A 10,063-nucleotide genomic window follows, 5' to 3' on the forward strand; every position below is an offset into this window, starting at 1 on the left:
CTCCGATTCTCAGACTTCCTCCTTCAAATTAAACCCGAAGCAGGACTTCTGTCCTTCTAAATTTTCCGTGCTTCACTGCCCGTCGTCACATGCCTGCGCAGTCCCGCCTCTCTGAACGCCGATGGAAAAAAAACTGAAAAATTCAAAAATGGCTGCCTCTGCCCTCCCGCTCCAATTCTCAGACTTCCTTCTTCGAATTAATTATGCATTAATACATTATTTATACATCAGGCAGAGTGAGTTCAGTCACATCACTGGAGGTCTGGATTAGCACAAAGTATTTGCCAACTGATTCATTCAAACTGTCATCAATCAGTGTAACTGTTCCCAGAGCTTTCACAAGATTCAAGGCTTTAACTGAAGTGTCATTACTACACCAACAGAAGCACTACTCAATACACAAGCATTGCAACTGGATACTTGTTTTTTATTACACTAAACCTTAATCGCTGCATCATCCATATCACAATCCCTTAATTATGATGTAATTTAAATTGTACTAAAAAACACACGTGTAACATTCGCTTGAACACAAATAACATAACGTCAGGACGAAGGGTCTTGGCCCAGAATGTCCACTGTACCTCTTCCTAGAGATGCTGCCTGGCCTGCTGCGTTCACCAGCAACTTTGATGTGTGTTGCTGCACTCAAAAACACTAAGATTAACACCACCTGGGACAGAAGGAGTAAGAGGAATAACAGACAACACCAAAAAATTTACACAACAGTCAGATTTGTGTAATATATAAATTGTGCAATTTTAAGGATATATTTTCATCAACAAAAGCAGGATTCAGCACTCCATGCCAGCATATACAATTCTGATAAATACACAGCAATAAACTTAAATGAAAATACAATCCAGAAAAATGAATAAATTATCATGAGAGAAGGAAAGTTAACGAAGAGGTAACGAAGAGATGTTGACAAGGAAGCATCAAATGCTTGGATCAGAGTTACAGCCTCTTCCCAGAAAAGAGGAGTTCTTTGTGGAAATACACCAGGTGGTTAATACAAAAAGGTATCAAAAATGCATAATAAAATACCAACAAATTCAAGACAATACGTGCAGACAATGCCAAGAGAAACCAGAGAGAATCCAACACAATACAGGATCCTGAAAAAGTTTAACTCAATCTGAGTACTTTCACAGACACAATCAAGTGGCAAATATCATTTGCCAAAATCTTGCTTTAAGATACAATCTCATAAAAGATACGAATGCCTTACTAAAAATGCAAGCCTAATCTAGTTCTAGAGTCCTAGTTTATAAATTATATGCAACCAATACATTATTGTTGATAGATCAATAATAACCATCCAGATATGAAATATCATTAACAAGCATGACCTATACCAGATAAACCCATTCCAAACACACTAATTCCTCGACCAATGGAACGCCTCACAACAGGCATTGTTTGTGTCACGAAAGTCAATCTAATCAGCTTACAAATGTTGCACCCCCCAGTGATTCCGTTCCTAATCATATACTCTTACCCCCACCACTGTCCAGAGCCCCAAACTCTGCCCTCTGCTGACCCGTCTCTGGTTTCAGACCCTGTTCCATTGAACATCCGACTGATGGCTCTCCATTCTGCTTTCAGACTTTAGAGGACAGTGGTGTCTTCTAACAACGCAGCAGTGTGAGACACAGCACTTTAGAAGCAGTGAAATTGATGCATGTCGAAATGAGCAGTGAATAAGTAGGTTAACTCCCAATGTCATTCCTCTTTGATTCAGAGAACATGTCCACACAACTGCAGTCAGCTCGTCTTCTTATTCAGTCTGTAGAAAGTCATGCAGGAAATTCTGGGGAAACCTCTGTTTGGAACCCATTGCCTCAGAGAGAGGAAGAGGTGAACAGCAGGGATGGATTTAAAAGGACTGTTGTGGAACCGAAACACTGCCAGGGACCAGCTGGGCTGAGTTGACTCCTAGCTATACACTGGGTGTGTTATAGATTTACTAAGAACCCGAGACAGAACTTAAGACAGTGAGAACTGATTTATTTGTCACAGATCCAGAATATTAAACTCCAGTCCCAATAAAGATGGACATTATCAGAAGAAACTCCTCCCAAGCCCAGTGACCAGGGTGCAGAACTGGGTGTCATGAGTAGCAACAATAATTGCAGGGTTCGACACCAACAGTCACTTTAAAACTTGCCTCTGGATTCAGCAACTGTGATGGTTAAATATTCAGCATGAAGCTTATTTCAGCTTCTCCCCAGTGTGAACTCGGTAGTGAGCCACAAGGTTGGATGACTGAGTGAACCTCTTTCCACATTCCGAGCAGGTGAACGGCCTCTCCCCAGTGTGAACTCGCTGATGCGTCTGTAGGTGGGATGAATAAGTGAACCCCTTCCCACATTCTGAGCAGGTGAATGGCCTCTCTCCAGTGTGTACCGACTGGTGTGCCAATAGGTTAGGCAACTGAGTGAATTTCTTCCCACAATCTGAACAGGTGAACGGCCTCTCCCCAGTATGAACTCGCTGATGTGTCTGTAGGTGGGATGAACAAGTGAATCCCTTCCCGCATTCTGAGCAGGTAAATGGCCACTCCCCAGTGTGAACTGACTGGTGTGCCAATAGGTTAGGCAACTGAGTGAATCTCTTCCCACAATCTGAGCAGGTGAATGGCCTCTCCCCAGTGTGAACTCGCTGATGTGTCTGTAAGTGGGATGAACAAGTGAATCCCTTCCCACATTCTGAGCAGGTGAATGGCCACTCCCCAGTGTGAACTGACTGGTGCTGCAATAGATTACACAACTGAGTGAATCCCCTCCCACAGTCTGAGCAGGTGAATGGTCTCTCCCCAGTGTGAACTCGCTGATGTACTTTCAGTTGAGATGGCTGAGTGAAGCCCTTCCCACAGTCTGAGCAGGTGAATGGACTCTCCCCAGTGTGAACTCGCTGGTGTGCCATTAGATTACACAACTGAATGAATTCCTTCCACAGTCTGAGCAGGTGAACAGCCTCTCCCCAGGTGAACCTGCTATAATACCTTCAGATGTAATGACCAAGTAACTGCCTTTCCATAATCCGCAGCTGAATGGCCTCGTGAACTTGCTGGTGTGTCGCAGGTGGGATGAGAGTGAATTCCTTCCCAGTCTGAGCAAATCAACAGTCTCTTCACAGTGCGGACTAACTAGCGTGACAGTAGCTTAGATGAATGAGTGAATTCCTTTCCAGAGTTGAGCAGGTAGGATGAGTGAGTGAATCCTTTGCACAATCAATGCAGTTGAAGAACTGATCTCTAATGAACAAGTGCTAGTGTGTTCTCAGCGCCCCGGTCCTAGTGGATTTTACTGAGTTACAACACAAAACTTCATTTCAGACACAAAGCACATTTCCAGCTGGGACGAGAAACTTCTTCATCTCCAAAGAACAACTACAGATATATATTGGTGTTACAGAGGAAAGATCTGCTCACTCCTCAAATGTGTGGACAGAGACAGCAAAGCTGATGTGTTATGTTTGAGATTCCCGTACACAAATTCTTTGCAGTTTCTAACCTGTAAAAAGATTTACAAAAACATCAGTGGGTGAAGGACAACATTTCAGATGATATCATTTTAGATCACCAAGGTATGCTCTGACATCACAGTAAGGTTCAACCCAAGTTGGAGAAATAAACCATCCTATAACTGGGCATAGTGGAAGCATCTGGACTTACCATCAAATTCTTTGATAGTCTTCCTGTCTGGATCAGTTGGGACATCTCTGCCCATCTTCAATCTGTCATTTGGCTCAGTTTGACTCTCTCCATTAGGATTATTCACTGTTACTCTAAGCTGCACTGGTGCACGGCTGCATAGTAACTGAAGGGCTCTCACACAAATAGTCTTTGTTGCTGCAGATGGAATTTTCTTTTATATATTTATTTAAAGTGCTACACAGTTTTCAAGACGTAAAACCTTCCCGCTCAGACCAATGGTTGATCTGCACAGCAGTTAAAACAAAAATCAGAGTGAACATTAGTATTATTTCAAGCTTTGGTCAAAGTCATAGAAAAGTACAGCACAGAAACAGGCCCTTTGGGCCGTCTAGTTCATGCCAAACCATTTAAACAGCCTACTTCCACAGACATGCAGCTGAACCAGAGCCCACCATACCCTTACCAACTTTGAAATCAAGTTCACATAAACCACTTGCACTGGCAACTCATTTCACACTCTCATGACCCTCTGAGTGGAGAAGTTTCCCCTCATGTTCTCACCTTTCAGCCTTAAACTCTGACTTCCAGTTGTAGTCCCACCCTACCTCAGTGGAAAAAGTCTGCTTGCATTTATCCAATCTATATCCATCATGATTTTGTTTATCCCTGTCAAATCTCCCCTTAATCTTCTACACTCCAAGGAATAATGTCTTAACCTATTCAAACTTTCTTCATAACTGAGATCCTCCAGACCTGTCAACATCCTTGTCAATTTTCCCTGTACGCTTTTAATCTTATTCAAATCTTTCCTCTCGGTAGGCGACCGAATCTAGACCTCATTAACGTCTTATACAACTTTAACATAACATCCCATTGCTTGTACTCAGTACTTTTATTTATGAAAGCTAATGTGCTAAAATCTTTCTTCACAACCCAATCTTCTACCTGTGAAGCCACTTTCAGTGGATTATGGACCATGTTTCACTGACCCTTTACTTCTACTGCACACCTCAGTGCCCTGCCAATCACTGTGCAAGACTTGATTGGTCCTACCTTGCAGCTGTCTGCATTAAATTGCATCTGCTATTTTTCAAGCTGGTTCAGATCCCACTGCAAGCCATGATAGTCTTCCTTAATGTCTGCTACACACACAATCTTGGAGTCATCCACAAATTTGCTGATCCAGTTAACCACATTATCATCCATTGATGTAGATGACAAACAACAACAGACCCAGCATCGATTCCTGCAGCAATCCACTAGTCACAGGATTCCAGTCAGAGAGGCAAGACTTCTCCCACAAAGCCAATGTCGAATACAGTTTACTACCTCATTTCGAATGTCAAGTGACTGAACTTCTTGACCAACCTACGAATTGGGATCTTGTCAAGCGCATAACTAAAGTCTACTGCCTTGCCTTCATTACTTTCCTGGTAACTTCCTTTAAACACTCTGTAAAATTGGTTAGACCAACCTACCATGCCAAAAGCCATGCTGAGTATCTTTAATCAGTCCTCGTCTATCCAAATACTCATATATCCGATGCCTTAGAATACCTTCCAATAACTTTCCCATTACTGATGTCAGGCTCATCGGCCTGAAGTTTCCTGGTTTATTTTAGAGCCTTTCTTAAACAGCAGAACAACATAAGGATGATTTAACTATCTTTGGTTAGGCACCAGCAATTTCTGCATGACCTCTGCAGGGTCCGAGGGAACACCTTATCACTCCCTGCTTATTTATCCACCCTAATTAGACTTAAGGCAGCAAACATCTCCTCCTCTGCAATCTGTATAGGGTCCATGAATTTGATACAGCTTTCTGTAGACTCTGTGTCCATTTCCTGAGTAAGTACAGATGTAAAAAAATTATTTCAAGATCTCTATCTCATTCCGCCCTGCACATTGATTACCATTCATCTTCCAGAGGACCAATTTTGCACCTTGCAATCCTTTTGCTGTCCATATCTATAAAATTCCTTGAGATTCTCCTTCACGTTGTCTGTTGGGGCAACCTCATGCCTCCTTTTAGCCTTACTCATTTCTATTCTTAAGTGCTCTCTCCCAGTTCTCATACTCCGTAAGCACCTCATTTGTGCCTACCTGCCTATATCTGCCTCGCACCTCCTTTTTTCTCTTAACAAATATCTCCTACACCTATTCTCTTTACCTTTTATTCTGACAGGCACATACAAGCTTTGCACTCTCAAACTTTCACTTTTAAAGGTCTCTCACTCACTCACTCACTCACATTTTGCTAGAAAATAGCCGTCCCAATCCATGCTGGCCTGACCCTTTCTGAATCCATCAAAACTGACCATTATCCAATTCAGAGTCTCAACCCACACACCAGACCTGTCTCTTCACATTTTTACTTTGAAACTAATATGATCACTAAATGCAAAATATTATCCTATACAAATTTCTGTCACCTGACCTGCCTCACGTACTAATAGCAGATAGGTATCGCACACTCTCTCACTGGGACTTCTATACTGATTAAGGATTGACAAACTCAATCCCATCCAGTCCTTTTACCTAGCACCTTTGAAGAACCTCGTCACTCTTCTTACCTATGTCATTGGTACCTACATGGACCATGACCTCTGGCTGTTCATTCTCCCACTTAAGAATGCTGAAGACTCGATCTGAAATGTCCCAGACCCTTGCACCTGGTAAGCACGTGCCATCCGGGAAATTTGTTATTGTCCACAGTACTTCTCAGTTTCTCCAACAAATCCCCTATTACCAGAGTTCATTCTTCTTGCCCCTTCCCTTCTGAGCCATAGGGCCAGACTCAGTGCCAGAGATTTGACCGATTTCTTCTGCTAGGTCATCCCCTCAACAGTATTCAAAATGGTCTACATGTTTTAGATGAGTTGGCCACAGTGGTACTCTGCACTGGCTGTTCAACCTTTTTTCCCTTCTTGACTGGCACACAGTCTCCTGCGTTCTATCACCCCTTAGCCTCCCAAATGATCTGGAGTTCATCCAGTTCCAGTTCAAACTCCTTAGCACAGAGTGTTAGAATCTGTAGCTGGATGCACTTCTAGCAGCTGAAGTTGTTAGGGATACCAGAAGTCTCCCTCCTTTCCCACATCCCACAAGAGCAGCATTCGACTATCCTGCCTGGCATCCCTACTGCTCTAACTGAGCAAAGATAAAGAAGGAAAAACAATAAACTGGGCAAACACGAGGAATTCTGCAGATGCTGGAAATTCAAGCAACACACATCAAAGTTGCTGGTGAACGCAGCAGGCCAGGCAGCATCTCTAGGAATAGGTACAGTCGACGTTTCGGGCAGAGACCCTTCGTCAGGACGAGTTAGTCCTGACGAAGGGTCTCAGCCCGAAACGTCAACTGTACCTCTTCCTAGAGATGCTGCCCAACAATAAACTACAAGCAGCTTTTTTGCCTTCTCTGACTGAAGCCTCACTGAAGCCAATGAGATAATGTCTCAAAATTCCCACTTTAATACTGACCACTCCGACAGTGGTTGCTCACTTCCCCCGCCTTATTTTAATTTCTTCTTGCCAATCAATCCTGAACGCTGATTGTCCGCTGCTCAAAGCACCAAACTGCCATGAGTTAATGCCTTTTCTACTCAATCAGCGAACCTAAGTGAGCTGTCTTCTCCCACTTCCGATCTCTGATTGGTTGCTGCTCTACACAGCACATGGTATTACGTGACTGCTCCTGGAGACTTCCTACTCTGATCCCTCCTCCTCCAGGTGATTGACAATGGTGAACAATAAATATGCAGTAGTCTTTCTCATTGGAGTGCGGCATTTCTGTGAAGTGAAAGCTATAGGTCATTTGTTGCTCAGGACAAAGGTGTTTGAAATCATTATGTACTCAGAAAGAATGGACAAAACATGTTCTCATGGCTCAGAACAAGAGGAAGTGGAACAAAGTGATAAAGTTTTAAGGGGATTCTCAGATTCCTGTAAATAATGGTTAAGGTTGTGACTGTGTATTCTGGTTTGAGAATGGCTGCAGTGTATTTGAGCAGCTGTTTTTTGAATGGAGATAAGGATTAAAAACTCACAAAAAAACCCACATGAGATACAGTCGATGTTTCGGGCCGGAACCCTTTGTCAAGACTAGGGGGCCCCAGCCGAAACGTCGACTGTACCTCTTCCTAGAGATGCTGCCTGGCCTGCTGCGTTCACCAGCAACTTTGATGTGTGTTGCTTGAATTTCCAGCATCTGCAGAATTCCTCGAGTTTATGTCTATTGATCTGACTGTTTTTTTGTATTGAGATGTTAAAGGGTCAATCTGTCCTGCTAACATGTAAATGCTGACATGTAGGATGTGAGAATTAATTATACTCTGTTCTCTGTTTACCTCCGCCTGATGTGATTAAGTATTCTTTGTCAAGTACGTTTTAGGTGATTAAGTGGCCTTTGTCTCGGACTATCACTGTTGCTAGGCTTTCGTGACAAAGATAGTATAAAAAACTCTGTACCTGTGCTTAGACAGAGAGATTTCTGTGGCTGACTCCCTGTGAGTGCAGAAGGAAGGTTCTCTCTCGTAGCTTGCTACTAATAAAAGGTAGAAAAGAATCAATTGTGGTACCTGTTTCATTACATCAGGTCGATCACTGTTGGCAAAAATGCAGCGGAGGTTCATGAGGATGATTCTGGGAATGAGGGCGTTAACATATGATGAGCGTTTGCCAGCTTTGGGCCTGTACTCACTGGAATTTAGAAATCTGCGGGCCGGTGGGGGGGGGGAATCTCATTGAAACCTACTGAATCTTGAAAGCAATGTATAGGGTGGATGTTTCCTCTGGTGGGGGGTATCCAGAACTAGAGGGCACAGCCTCAAAATTGAGGGGTGACCCTTTAGAACAGAGGTAAGGAGGAATTTTTTTAGCCAGAGAATAGTAAATCTGTGGAATGCTCTGCAGAGACTGCAGTGGAGGCCAAGTCCGTGGGTACATTTAAGGCAAAAGTTGATAGCTTCCTAATCGGTCAGGTCATCAAAGGATATGGCAAGAAAACAGGTGTGGGGTTGAATGGGATTCGGGATCAGCCATGATGGAATGGCGGAGCAGGCCTGTAGCGCTGAATGGCCTAATTCTGCTCGTATGGTCTTAAAGGTAATTTTCTCAAGGACTAAAGCTGATGGAAGGATTTTGTTCTTTTCTTCCATGCAGCACTACCTGGCATTTACATTGATTGGAGGGTAGTCTCATCATCCTTATTAAATTCCGAACTATATTTTTGTTCTGAGTTCCTAATCTTTGGATAGAGATAGCTTAGTTCGGCAGTTTTTGAGAGATCCATTCTGCACGCCTTACGGACTGGTGGGGAAAGCACTTGCTGTCTTTACAAACAGAAAACCCCACAAACGAGAAACCATCACGGTCCCAAGGTGCGCATGCGTCAAAGAAACGGTGCCAGCACCTTCGCTGATCAGCAGAAAGCCCGGGGCTCGGGTACGGATCGTGAAGTTGAGAGCCGCGCAAAGGTCGGAAAATGTCCCGAGGTTCGGGGCAACGGTATTTCCGAGGTCACAGCAATTGTACCTCAATCGGGATTCGGACCCTGGTGCTAATGAATCCCAGCCCGAAGCCCCTCTCCTACCTGCCGTCGGTCCTCCAGAGCCTTTTGTCTACTGAACGCATGCGCGATTTTGAGAACCCTTACGCCTGCACATTTCATTGGGTCAGCGACGAAAAATTTTAAAGCGCTGATGAGTCAGGGCAGACAAGGTGGTAATAAAAGTGTCTGCAAGCGCCCGCTGCACGCCACATGCCGCCAAAATATCAATGTTTCTATGAAGAAAATTCAGTAGCTACTTTAACGCAACAAGCTCCCACAAACAGTGTACTCAATATGAATGGGCGTTCCATGTGTCAAATGACAAATGTCCAACCCACTTAGAAATGCCGATATAAACACAAGAGATTCTGCAGATGCTGGAAGTAGATAGCAATATACACAAAGTGCTGGAGAATCTCAGCAGATCCGGTAGCAACTAAGTAGAGGAATACAACTGGGGCACGATGAAGTTGTTGTCTGAGGAGATGAGAAAAGTGTTTGATCGCTCCAAACATGGGAGAGAGGCTGCCCGTGAAATGCTGCACACACATCAGGGGCGCCAATCTGTGCCAGATCACGCCTTAGAGTTCCGGACCCTAGCCACCTCCAGCAGCTGGAACGCAGAGGCACAGTACGACACCTTCCTGAACAGCCTCTCTGAAGACATCAAAGCTGAGCTGGTCACTCAGGACCTTCCTGCCACCTTTGAAGCCCTGGTGGATTTGGCCATCTGTATCGATGTTTGCCATCAGCAGAGCCACAGAGGGAGGGGTTCCAGAGGGTCCCTGGGGGCACCAGGTGAGTTCCAAGCTCATCGCCTTGCCGTTTGCCCCCAACTACAATTCCTGTTCCA

General features: G+C 44.1%; 1 long non-coding RNA gene across 1 annotated transcript; it reads right to left on the reverse strand.

Moving 5' to 3' along the window:
• Positions 1 to 464: 464 nt before the first annotated feature.
• Positions 465 to 9,281, reverse strand: LOC140196508 (uncharacterized). Its single transcript, XR_011885726.1, has 4 exons — positions 9,253 to 9,281; positions 8,130 to 8,205; positions 3,680 to 3,945; positions 465 to 3,518 (listed from the first exon to the last, which is right to left on the reverse strand). It is a non-coding gene; the product is annotated as an uncharacterized lncRNA (long non-coding RNA).
• Positions 9,282 to 10,063: the final 782 nt, after the last annotated feature.

Source organism: Mobula birostris, chromosome 4 (genome assembly GCF_030028105.1).
Source record: "Mobula birostris isolate sMobBir1 chromosome 4, sMobBir1.hap1, whole genome shotgun sequence".
Classification (NCBI taxonomy): Eukaryota; Metazoa; Chordata; class Chondrichthyes; order Myliobatiformes; family Myliobatidae; genus Mobula; species Mobula birostris.